Here is a 13,250-nt window from a genome sequence, read left to right on the forward strand (position 1 = left end):
AAGAGGGCGTGGCTAGCTCGGCCCCGAGGATCCCTCCGCCCGTGCTCACTGTGCTGAGGACTTGTTAGTCGCCATTTTGGATGCTAAGCCTTCTTCCCCAAGTCTGTCTCTTCCGTTTTCAGGTCCGGATTCGGTCAGGTGAGTGTGGCTTCTTCAGCGTCAAGCATCTTTGTTTTCCTTCTCACACTGCGCTCCGGATTTAGAAGTCCCTAGCCCAAGATTCAGAGGACCTTGAGGTGGCAGGTGAGGAGAAAGAGAAGGATCCTGGATGTGAGGGTCGGGCTGGAGGTCGGGCCGGAAAGGCTGTGGCACGGAAGGCCGCCCAAGGCCGGGCCCGGGGGCGTGGCAGGGCTGCAGGCAACTTGGACACCGTTGGTCCCGAATACTTGACGCCGCCAAACTTTGTTGTCCTCCCTGCTCGGAGGCGTCACTTCCCCGGGGCGGAAACGCCGCGGCCTGGGCTTCGGCACCCGACAGGGACAGGGCCGGGCCGGCGCTCTCGGGGACTCCCTTACCCGGTCCCTTTTGGCCCAGGGAGACTTCGGTAAGGTTGTGTCCCCGGTGCCTGCGGGAGTCTGTTCGCTTCCGAGCCCGGCAGCCTCCCCCCGGGCGGGGCGGCCTCCAGGGAAGGTACCTGGGGGCCCCGGAAGAAACTGCGTTTTTCTTTAGCGGAAGCAAAAAGCGACCTTTGGCCCCCTTTCGCAGACCCCTGCCTGTCTGATGAGCAATCTAGTGAGGAGCCTGTAGCCCTGTCCTTGCCCCCCTTCCTCTTTCTGTTCTCATCGCTCCTCTTCCGCGGTGCTGGAGGTGAGAGGACTTGAAACTCGACCTGCATAGTTTTACCGGGATCGGGACCGAAGAGTGTCCGGTTTAATGATTAGGTAATAGGAGAGGCAGCGACTTCCACTCTCTGACGTAGTAAGATTGAAATTAAGAGCTGGTCATAGTTTTTCTATTATGCTTGCGTATTCATTATTTTTTATTACGAACATTGCAAACAGACAAAGGTAAAGACTGTAATGAATTACCTCCTAATCCATCTTCAACAACGATCAGTTCATGTCCAATCTTGTTTCGTTTATCCCCCCGTTGTGTATTTATTTAATAAAGTAATAGTTGATATATATATATATGTTTCCTCCTCCTCCCCCTCCCCCCCTTTGACTCCTTTACCTACGGAGAAATTTCCACGGGAAATTTTGTTTTTACAGCTTCTTCAGAACCTCATCTTCTGGGATAGGAGGACTTAGTAATATCCTTTTATTAGAGGATAAAAGATTGTTTTGAAACCTCAATGTTAGTGTTACATTTTAAAGCCACCCAGTTTCTCAAGTTTTCTCATTTTTAAAGTAGTGTTATTCTGTCCAAATTGTTTTCTTTCTTCCTCTACTCCTGTACCTCTGGCTTCTCAATGATAGGAGCTCCAGAATCCCCAACTCTAGTCTACTTAATTTAAGCTCTCATTCCTTTAAAATCAGAATCAATTCCCAATGATGTGTAGTCTCTTTTGATTTAAAAATAAAACTAGAAAAGAGTGTAGTCTAATGAAGTAATTTAAAATACGGGAAAAGTAGTATGCACATGAATACTAACTTCAGCATTATTTTATATAGCAAATATAAAAAGGTTGAGGAATTAAGTAAAAATGATTACTCAGTGTGGTATTAGGCAGCCGTTTAAAATAAGGTTCTATAGGCTGTAGCAGATATGCTGTTAAGTGATATAAGGATTCACTAGTGATCAGAGTCCATCATTAACAACTTTGTAAAAATATGCCTTAAGAGAAACTCTTGGTAAAAGTATACCCAAAGAATTTTTTTTTTTTTTTTTTTTTTTGCGGTACGCGGGCCTCTCACTGCTGTGGCCTCTCCCGTTGCGGAGCACAGGCTCCGGACGCGCAGGCTCAGCGCCCATGGCTCACGGGCCCAGACGCTCCGTGGCATGTGGGATCTTCCCGGACTGGGGCACGAACCCGTGTCCCCTGCATCGGCAGGCGGACTCTCAACCACTGCACCACCAGGGAAGCCGTACCCAAAGAATTTTTTGTAATTTTTTTAATGTTACTTTTATTGAGAAACAAGATAAAGATCCTTTTATAATGCCTACACATTTCAGTATTTATAGCTCCTTCCAGAAAATCTTGATGGTCTCTGAATTCTGAAGCCTGTACTTTTGTTGTGAGTTATACATGATGCTACTGGTTTTGTGGTCCTTTATTTTATTAAATTTTCAATCTTGATTAGTTTGGTCACTGGAGATTTGATTATAGTGTGAAAATACAGTAAACATGGCATTCTGTAAATGAAATGGTTTTAAGAATTGGGCTGTATTATCTTGGAAATGCTTTCTAGCTTGCTTGTACTTTTATGTCACATCTTCATGTCTGCAATACCTAAATCATACCTAAATCTGTTTACATCACTTATTTTATAAGAAAGAAGTATTCAGGATAAATAAAATAATACATTTCAAATACAGAAGTTTTCCTGTGTACTACAAAATTATCATTCTATCCACTATTGACTCTGTTGCCTCCCTTCCCAGCTTGGTTCTTTTGGAGCTACAAGACTCTAAAGTTGGTTTCTTAGGACATGAGGGTCTGTTTTGCTATTTCTAGCTAAGTTTTCAGGATTACTGCCTCTAGGCAGCTTCACTAATTTGGGTAGCTGTTCTGAGCTGCAGCAGTCTTTCCCTTCTCCCCCCAGGTAAAATGAGGAATGAGCCAGTCCATGGTTTTACATTTTCCCTTATTCAGGATGGAGAGATTATCCAGTTTTAAAAGGCTCCTGGAGCTGAGTGATAAAAGAGGGACTAGATCAGTTTGTTGCTCCAATGTTAAGGTCTGGGGTAAAGTGAGGGATCGGAAAGAGCCAAGAAGGGAACATGAGGTTGCTGCCCAGTGTGTGACATAATGGTGTTACACTAATAAAAATAGTAGTTAGAATACTGAGAAGTAGATTTGCAGTCACTAGTTCATAATCCTTTTATAAGGTTTATGTTATAGTTGTTTATGTATCTTATAGTTGTTTTTGTGTCACTTGTCCCCATTAGATTGTGAACTTGAAACACCAGGGTCACATCTTACTTAAATGTCTCTTGTCTCTGTTGGCTTAGCACAGTACTTGATAGAATAGCACTCAACAGATGTTTGGTGAGTGGATGAATGACAGTAAAAATGTTGAGGCACAAAATGATCTCAGAATAACCTCTAAATTAGAAGAGAATTTTAAATTAGGTATTGGACAATATTAGTATGTGGTAATGTATATATGTTTGTTTTACGTGTATAAATGTTTGTATATGTATAAAACAGTAACTGTTTACCGTAACAGTTTATTAACTTTTAGGTTATTCCTAAAATTAATATTCCTAATCATGTAAGATACAAAGTTTATGGTAGTTAGCTTTGGAAACACAGGTTCAAATCCTGAAATGTGGGAATTCCCTGGAGGTCCAGTGGTTAGGACTTGGCACTTTCACTGCTGGGGCCCGGGTTCAGTCCCTGGTCGGGGAACTAAGATCCCTGCAAGCTGTGCTGCATGCCCCCCCCCCCCCAAAAATCCTGAAATGGTAATTAAATTATCTTTTGTGTTAGATAAGTTTTGAGTCTGATGATTTTTAAAATATATTGGTAATTATTTAGGACCTGTGCCCCCTGCATTGGAAGCACGGAGTCTTAACCACTGGGCAACCAGGGAAGTCCAGGAATCTAATTTCTGAAAGTTGAAAATCCTCAGAACTCAAGTTGACAAAGTGTTTTGGCAAATTATTTTCCTTTCCTTAAATCTAAAACAAAACTAGATTCTGTAAGTTTGTGAAATTCAAAAATCAATGTTATTATTATTTCATTAATTTTTATTATTTATTTTTGGCTGCATGGGTCTCCGCTGAGGCACACGGGCTTCTCACTGCGATGGCGTCCCCCGCTGTGGAGCACGGGCTTCAGGCGCGCAGGCCCTGTTGCTCCACGGCATGCAGGATCCTCCCAGACCAGGGGTCGAACCCGTGTCCCCCGCATTGGCAGGCGAGCTCCCAACCACTGCGCCACCAGAGAAGCCCCTAAAAATCAATGTTATTTTTAGTTAAATTTCCACTAATTAACATGATGAATGAGTGACAGCTTTGTACTAAGTACTGTAAGGCAGTGTGAGAATAACAGTGGAACCTCAGAAATAGTGTTTGCCTTCAAGAAGAGCTATACTGATTATATACAGTTGAAATCCTCCAATGAGGTCAAAACAGTTAATCAAAAAAGTTAAAGCAGGGGAAAAAAGATACAAAGCATACCTTTAACATTTTATTTTAACCTAAGACACATACAAAATTCCATTTAATAATGGAGTGTAACCTTTAAAAATTGTGAATCACTGTATTGTATATCTGTAACATATAATACTGTACATCAACTATTCAGTTTTAAAATTTTATTTATCAGCTGATCTTTAGATTATTAGACGTTTTCTTTGAGTATCGGTCTTTTTTTTTTTTTTTTTTTTTTTAATTTCTGGCTGCATTGGGTCTTTGTTGCTGCATTCGGGCCTTCTCTAGTTGGCAGTGAGTGGGGGCCACTCCTCGTTGCGGTGTGCGGGCTTCTCATTGCGGTGGCTTCTCTTGTTGCGGAGCACCGGCTCTAGGCGTGCAGGCTTCAGTAGTTGTAGCATGCAAGCTGAGTAGTGGTGGTTCGCAGGCTCTAGAGCGCAGGCTCAGTAGTTGTGGTGCACAGGCCCAGTTGCTCCGCAGCATGTGGGATCTTCCCGGACCAGGGCTCGAACCCGTGTCTCCTGCATTGGCAGGCGGATTCTTAACCTCTGTGTCACCAGAGAAGCTCAGAGTATGGGTCTGTTGACTAGAGTTTGTTTTATTTTACTTTATTTTATTTGTTTATTTTTTGGCCGCGCCTCTTGGCTTGCGGGATCTCAGTTCCCCAACCAGGCATCGAACCTGGGCCACAGCAGTGAAAGTCTGGAATCCTAACCTCTGGGCCACCAGGGAACTCCCTAGAGTTTATTTTAACAAACGTTTATATGGTGCTTATTGTGTACGTATGTTCTAGGCACTGTTCTAAATGCCACAATTTTTTTTTTTTTTTTTTTGTGGCCGTACCGCAAGGCTTGCGGGATATTAGTTCCCCAACCAGGGATTGATCCCAGGCCCTCGCCAGTGAAAACACAGAGTCCTAACCACTGGACAACCAGAGAATTCCCTAAACTCCACAGATTTTCATTTAATCCTCATACCAGCCTTTTGAGTTGTGAGAGTTCATGTAAATATTTGTGCTAATTTTCCTTAAATGTTTAACAGAGAAGCTATCTGGGCCTGGATTTTCTTCTGGAATGGTTCCTAATTTTATGTTCAATTTTTGTAATGTTTAGGGGCAATTACATTTTTGACTTCTTTGTGTCAGTTTTTGTTTTGTTTTTTTTAAATTGAAGTATAGTTGATTTACAGTGTTGTGTTAGCTTTGGGTGTACAGCAAAGTGATTAAGTTATACATGTATATCTCTTTTTTTTCAGATTCTTTTCTGTTATAGGTTATTATTACAAGATGTTGAATATAGTTTCACTTTGTGTCAATTTTGGTAAATTGCGTTTCTAACAGATTTGTTCATTTTGTCTCATGGTTGAATTTATAGGTGTAGATTAGTAATAATGTCCCCTTCTAATGTTTGTAGGATCTGTAATGATATCTGTCTCTTTCCATCCTGATACTGGTAATTTGTGTCTCCTCTCTCTCTCTCTCTCTTCCTCCCCCTCCTTCCTCTTTTCAAAAGAACCTGCATTTGGTTTCATTGATTTTCCTCTTTTCTGTTTCATTGGTTTTTGCCTTGTTTTTATTGTTTCCTTCTGCTTGCTTTGAGTTAATTTCGCTCTTTTTATCGTTACTTGTGGTGGAAGCTTAGATTACTAATTTGAGACCTACCTTCTTTTTTTAAATATAAGTTTATTTATTTATTTATTTTTGGCTGCGTTGGGTCTTCGTCGCTGCGCTCGGACTTGCTCTAGTTGCGGTGAGCAGGGGCTACTCTTCGTTGCCATGCGCGGGCTTCTCATTGTGGTGGCTTCTCTTGTTGTGGAGCACGGGCTCTAGGTGTGCAGGCTTCAGTAGTCGTGGCATGCGGGCTCTAGAGTGCAGGTTCAGTAGTTGCTCCGCAGCATGTGGGATCTTCCTGGACCAGGGCTCGAACCCATGTCCCTGGCATTGGCAGGCGAATTCTTAATCACTGCACCTCCAGGGAAGTCCCGAGACTTTTCTTCTTTCCTAATGTAAGCATTTAGAGTTGTAAATTTTGCCCTAAGCACTGTTTTAGCTTCATCCACAAATTTTGGTGTTATATTTTAATTTTCATTTTCTTACAGTTTAAACCTTTAAAAATAATTTCCACTTGAAACTTCCTCTTTAACATGGATTATTTAGAAGTAATGGTGTTTAATTTCCAAGTGTTTGAAGATTTTCTGTTATCTTTCTTGTTACTGATTTCTGGTTAATTTCCATTGCAGTTGAAGAACATACTTTGGGTGACTTAAGTTCTGTTTAATTAGTTAAGGTTTGTTTTGTACTTCAGGATACGGTCTGTATTCATGAATGTTCCCTGTGCTTTGCTGTGTTGAGTGGAGTGTTCTATGTAAACGTCAGTAAGATACAGTTGGTGTTCAGTTCTTGTATATCCTGATATTCTGTCTACTAGTTGATGAATTACAGAGGGAAGTACAGTTGAAGTCTCCAACTACAATTAGGGATTTGTTTCTTTGTCCTGTCCTGTCTTTTCTTCTTGTATTTTGAAGCTCTGTTGTTCCCTGAATTCACTATTAGTATTGCTACATTTTCTTGGTGAATTCACCCTTTAATGATTATATAATGTTCCTTTGTATCCCTGGTTTTCCTTGCTGAAGTCTACTTTAACACTTCAGCCCCTTCAGCTTTTTTTTTTAAGTTGAGATATAATTGATCTATAACATTTTATTAATTTCAGGTGTACAACATGACTTGATATTTGTATGTATTGGGAAATGATCACAACAGTAAGTCTAGTTAACATCTGTCACCATACAGAGTTACAATTCTTTCTCTTTTGATGAGAACTTTCAAGATTTATTCTCTTGGGAGTTCCCTTGCAGTCCAGTGATTAAGACTCCAAGCTTCCACTGCAGGAAGCGTGGGTTCAATCCCTGGTCAGGGAACTAAGATCCCACATCCCACATGCCATGCAGCACAGCCAGAAAATTAAAAAATAAAAAAGATTTATTCTTTTAGCAACTTTCGAATACACAGTACAGTATTAACCACAGTCACTACACCACATTGTACATTACATCCCAAGACTCATTTATTTTATAACTGGAAGTTTGTAACGAAATGGGTAGAGGGGGTCGAAAGGTACAACTTCCAGCTTTCTTTTGATTAGTGTTTGCGTGATCTAGTTTTTTTCATCCTTTACTTTTAACCTACCTACATTATTGTATTGACGTGAGTTTTTTCTTGGCAGTATATAGTTGGATCATTTTTTGAACCATTCTAGAAAGTCTAGTTAACATCTATCACCATACATAGTTACAATTCTCTGTGTTTTGTGTTTAGATCATTTCTATTTAATTATGTAATTATTAGTATATTTGACTTTAGTTCTACCATTTTATTATTTGTTTTGTTTTTCATTTCTGTTTCTGCTTTCCTGCTTTCTCTTGGGTTATTTGAACACTTCAGTATCAAATTTAAAATCTGTCGAGTTTTTTAGTCTATTTTTTTTTTTTTTTTTTTTTTTTGCGGTACGTGGGCTTCTCACTGTTGTGGCCTCTCCCGTTGCGGAGCACAGGCTCCGGACGCGAAGGCTCAGCGGCCATGGCTCACGGGCCCAGCCGCTCCGCGGCATGTGGGATCTTCCCGGACCGGGGCACAAACCCGTATCCCCTGCATGGGCAGGCGGACTCTCAACCACTGCGCCACCAGGGAAGCCCTAGTCTGTTTTTTGATATAGTATGTTTTATTGGTCACTCTAGGGATTACAGTGGATGTACTTAACTTTTCACAATTTACTTAGAATCAGTATTTTATCACTTATTGTGGAATACAGAAACATATAGGTCTCTTTGCCCTGCCCCCCTTAATACTATCATCTTGTGGTTATCTTATGTATTACATCTACATACATTGAAAAAAAAACCCCATCAGACAATGTTATTAGTTTTGCTTTTAACTGTCAAATACAAATTTTTTTATTTTGGCCATGCCACTTGGCATGCAGGATCCCCAACCAGGGATCGAACCAACGCCCCCTGCAGTGGAAGCACGGAATCCCAACCACTGGACCGCCAGGGAAGTGTCCCTCAAATACGTTTTAAGAGACTCAAGAGAAGAACCATCTATTATATTTACCCAGATATTTGCCATTTCTGTAATATAAGATATAAATACTTGCCATTTCTTCCTTTTTTTAGTTTTCCAAGTTTTCTTATTAATTTTCCCTCATCTGAGAATGACTTATTTCACCTTTATTTCTGAAGGATATCGTCTCTGGATATAGAATTCTGGGTTGACAGTTCTTTTCTTTTGGCACTTCTTTTTGGCCTCCATTGTTTCTGATGTGAAATCTATTATTTGAATAGGTCATCTGTTGGTAACATGTTTTTCTCTGACTGCTTTCAGTATTTAAAAAATTTGTCTTTAGTTTTCAATTTGATTAAGATGAGTCCAGGCATAAATTTCTTTGGAGCTCTCTGAGCTCTTTCAGTCTGTAGATTTATGTTTTTTGCTAAATTTGGGGAGTTTTCAAAAGTTTTTTGGTACCAAACTGGTTCTCCCATCCTTCTGGGATTCTGACAGTGCAAACATTAGGTCCTTTGCTGTTTGTTCTACAGATATCTGAGGCTTTGATCACTTTTTTCCATGTTTTTTATCTCTGTTTTTCAGATTGGATACATAGTATTGACCTATCTTGAAGTGCATTGGCTTTTTCTGCTGTCATTTGCTTTCTGCTATCCAGCTCACACAGTGAGTTTCTTACTTTTAATGTATTTTTCAGTTCTAAAGTTTGTTTCCTCTGGAATTTCCTGGTGGTCCAGTGGTTAGGACTCGGTGCTTTCACTGCCGGGGCTGGGTTCCATGCAGCCAAAAAAAAAAAAGTTTGTTTCCTCTTTATGTCTTTTGTTTCTTTACTGAGACTTTCTGTTATTCATTTCAAGAGTATTTGGCCTTACCTGTTGCAACGGTTTTTTTTTGTTTTTGTTTTTTTAATAAATTTATTTATTTATTTATTTTGGCTGCGTTGGGTCTGTGTTGCTGCGCCCGGGCTTTCTCTGGTTGTGGCGAGAGGGGGCTACTCTTTGTTGCGGTGCGCAGGCTTGTTGTGGTGGCTTCTCTTGTTGCAGAGCATGGGCTCTAGGCGCACGGGCTTCAGTAGTTGCGGCACGTGGGCTCAGTAGTTGTGGCTCGTGGGCTCTAGAGCACAGGCTCAGTAGTTGTGGCGCACGGGCTTCATTGCTCCACGGCATGTGGGATCTTCCTGGACCAGGGCTCGAACCCGTGCCGGCTGCATTGGCAGGCGGATTCTTAACCACTGCACCACCAGGGAAGTCCCCTGTTGCAACGTTTTTTAAAATTTTTTTTTTTATTGAAATATAGTTGAATTGTTGCAACCTTTTTATAGTAGCTGCTTTTTTTTGCGGTACGCGGGCCTCTCACTGTTGAGGCCTCTCCCGTTGCAGAGCACAGGCTCCGGACGCGCAGGCTCAGCAGCCATGGCTCACGGGCCTAGCCGCTCCGCGGCATGTGGGATCTTCCCGGACCAGGGCACGAACCCGTGTCCCCTGCATCGGCAGGCGGACTCTCAACCACTGCACCACCAGGGAAGCCCTATAGTAGCTGCTTTAAAGTCTTTGTCAATTAATTCCAACATCTGTATAATCTCAGCATTGATGTATGTTGATTGTCTTTTCCATGAGTTGACTTTCCTGGTTTGGTGTATTTCACCCACTCTGTCCACACCAGGGGTCCCCTTTCTGGTTTCTCAAGGCAGGACTAGAGAGCTTCTCTTGATATTCTGCCTTTCTCTATCAGTGTTCACTTCTGGGTTTCAGGCTGCCTTGCATCTAGGCCAGGGAATATAAGAGGAAAAAAAGTGATAAACTCACTACCACGTTATTGGCATATCAAATTCTGGTCTCCATCCAGCTTCTATTATTTACTTTTCAGAATTCTCAAAGAGCTGCTCCATACGTGCTCTTCAGGATTTATAGCTTCATTCAGTGAAAGGAATGCTGAACCTAGAACCCTGTTCTTTCCTTCTGTTTTTTAAGGACTATTCATGTTTTTCTAAGAATAGCTAATTCATTAATTCTGATTTCTGGATAGTATTCTGTCATGCTTCTGTTACATTTTATCTGTCTTCTTGTAATGGACACTTAGCATTCCTCCACCTCCTTACTACCACAGAATCTGTATACATGTGTCTTCATGGTCTTCTGTACAGATTTCTTTCAGGGTAAATGTCCAGGAATGGGATTGCTGGATCCTAAGGTATATGCATACATTTACCATTAAGATATATATATTATTAAATACAGATAGACTAATACTCCTAGAATACTGATAGATGAATAGAGTATTATTTAACCTTCAATGGAAGGAAACTCATGTGCTACAACATAGACTATTGGAGTATACTAATATTAGTACTCTGTTGTGTGTGTATATATACACACATGTATATACATTTTGTTTATCCATTCATCTGTCAATGGACAGATTGTTTCCACCACTTGGCTATAGTGAATAATGCTGCTATGAACATGAGTGTGCAGATTACATTACTGTTTTGTTTTTTTTTTTTGCGGTACGCGGGCCTCTCACTGCTGTGGCCTCTCCCGTTACGGAGCCCAGGCTCTGGAAGCGCAAGCTCAGCGGCCATGGCTCACGGGCCTAGCCGCTCCGCGGCATGTGGGATCTTCCCAGACCGGGGCACGAACCCATGTCCCCTGCATCGGCAGGTGGACTCTCAACCACTGTGCCACCAGGAAAGCCCTACGTTACTTTTAAGAAATAAGATTTGCAAGAGATGTCTTGAGGATTAATCTCAATTGTCTATGCCTTTTTGCCTATTTCATATAATTCAGTACAACGGGATATTTAGTGTCCTGCAGAATCATAGGGTTGAAACGGACTTTAGAGATTATGTTGTAAGAACTTAAATTATATTCACTATGCCGTACTTATTATTGTAGAAAGACCATTTAGCTTCAATTTTCTAGCTTGGTTAACTGAAGTCTTAGTACAGTGTAAATTTGAGGTTGCTTTGGTAGATGTAGGTTCTGGCTTCTTTGGTCTTGTGGAAAAATAATAGTCTTTGGGCTGGATGCCTTCTGTTTCCTCCTCCAGAGCCACATACCATCCTTTTCCCTCTGATGTACATCCCTGGAGGCTCATTCACGTGTACCGTGTCTGTGGGCCCCTTTGCTTTCTGGCTTCCAGTTGAAGGGTAGATGGATTGGCAGGAGGAATGAGGGCTAGGTATTTATTCCCCTGCTGCTTCCCTCCAGGTTGCTGCAAGTGGTCTGCCTACCTCTACCAGTAATTCCTGTCTGGTGGCCCTTTCCATATAGCTACCCTCTCCAGATTCTACTTCCTCATCTTGCCCCTTCAGGCCTAGATGTGTTAATGGTTCTGGGGCAATTCACTGTCCTTTGTTGGTTTCTCTAAGTCTTACCCACACCTTTGTAAGTAGTCTCTCTCTTTTTTTTTTATTCTTCTAAATGTCTTTATTGTACATCACCAATATTTCACATTATTTAATTGAGAGGCTTACAGAAATAGAGTATATTTCTATCATTGATCAGTAAAGTTCCTTCAAACCCGCATTGTCTTTATTTGTGCACAATATACTCGATATATTTTGTGGGTTTTTTTGACTCATTTAGAAGGGTTAAAAGCAGCAAGAACTTATGTTTCTTTCCATTACATGCAAAAATCAATTTTGACAGTGATAAACTGACTACCTTATGGATTCTAAATACCACTTTTAGATTCTGATCTCCCATATAGCTATCTATTCCCCTAACCAAATGAATAATCTGCATTTTATTTCATTTTTTTCCCTCACTAACATTACTTATATTATTTTAAAGATGGAATTTTGATAGGATTAGGGGCTAATAATGAGTATGTGGTACCTCACTTTTATTGTTTTTTTTTTTTTTAAATAACAAAGTGAATCAGTTATACATACACATATGTTCCCATATCTCTTCCCTCTTGCGTTTCCCTCCCTCCCACCCTCCCTATCCCACCCCTCCAGGCGGTCACAAAGCACCGAGCTGATCTCCCTGTGCTATGCGGCTGCTTCCCACTAGCTATCTACCTTACGTTTGGTAGTGTATATATGTCCATGCCTCTCTTTCGCTTTATCACAGCTTACCCTTCCCGCTCCCTATGTCCTCAAGTTTATTCTCCAGTAGTCTGTGTCTTTATTCCTGTCTTACCCCTAGGTTCTTCATGACATTTTTTTTTCTTAAATTCCATATATATGTGTTAGCATACGGTATTTGTCTCTTTCTTTCTGACTTACTTCACTCTGTATGACAGACTCTAGGTCTATCCACCTCATTACAAATAGCTCAATTTCGTTTCTTTTTATGGCTGAGTAATATTCCATTGTATATATATATGTGCCACATCTTCTTTATCCATTCATCCGATGATGGACACTTAGGTTGTTTCCGGGCTATTGTAAATAGAGCTGCAATGAACATTTTGGTACATGACTCTTTGAATTATGGTTTTCTCAGGGTATATGCCCAGTAGTGGGATTGCTGGGTCATATGGTAGTTCTATTTGTAGTTTTTTAAGGAACCTCCATACTGTTCTCCATAGTGGCTGAACCAATTCACATTCCCACCAGCAGTGCAAGAGTGTTCCCTTTTCTCCACACCCTCTCCAGCATTTATTGTTTCTAGATTTTTTGGTGATGGCCATTCTGACTGGTGTGAGATGATATCTCATTGTAGTTTTGATTTGCATTTCTCTAATGATTAATGATGTTGAGCATTCTTTCATGTGTTTGTTGGCAGTCTGTATATCTTCTTTGGAGAAATGTCAATTTAGGTTTTCTGCCCATTTTTGGATTGGGTTGTTTGTTTTTTTGTTATTGAGCTGCATGAGTAGTCTCTCTTTTTAAAAATATTTATTTATTTATTTGGCTGCTCTGGGTCTTAGTTGTGGCATGTGGGATCTTCGTTGCGGTGCGTGGGATCTTTACTTGGGG

The 13,250-nt window shown here is 41.0% G+C and overlaps 1 protein-coding gene across 9 annotated transcripts in view; it reads left to right on the top strand.

The window, feature by feature from the left end:
* The first annotated feature begins 6 nt into the window (after window positions 1-6).
* Window positions 7-13,250, top strand: part of IST1 (IST1 factor associated with ESCRT-III) — a 31,356-nt gene continuing 18,112 nt past the window's right edge. The window contains exons 1-2 of one of the 9 annotated variants that reach the window (XM_019935569.3): window positions 61-243; window positions 8,906-8,986. The gene's annotated coding sequence lies outside the window, so the exon portion shown is untranslated. Of the gene's footprint in view, window positions 244-521; window positions 545-8,905; window positions 8,987-13,250 lie in introns of those variants that run through there. The other 8 variants (XM_019935570.3, XM_019935571.3, XM_073796845.1 and 5 more) reach the window with 8 other exon arrangements.

This window comes from Tursiops truncatus, chromosome 19, assembly GCF_011762595.2.
Source record: "Tursiops truncatus isolate mTurTru1 chromosome 19, mTurTru1.mat.Y, whole genome shotgun sequence".
In the NCBI taxonomy this organism is placed as follows: Eukaryota; Metazoa; Chordata; class Mammalia; order Artiodactyla; family Delphinidae; genus Tursiops; species Tursiops truncatus.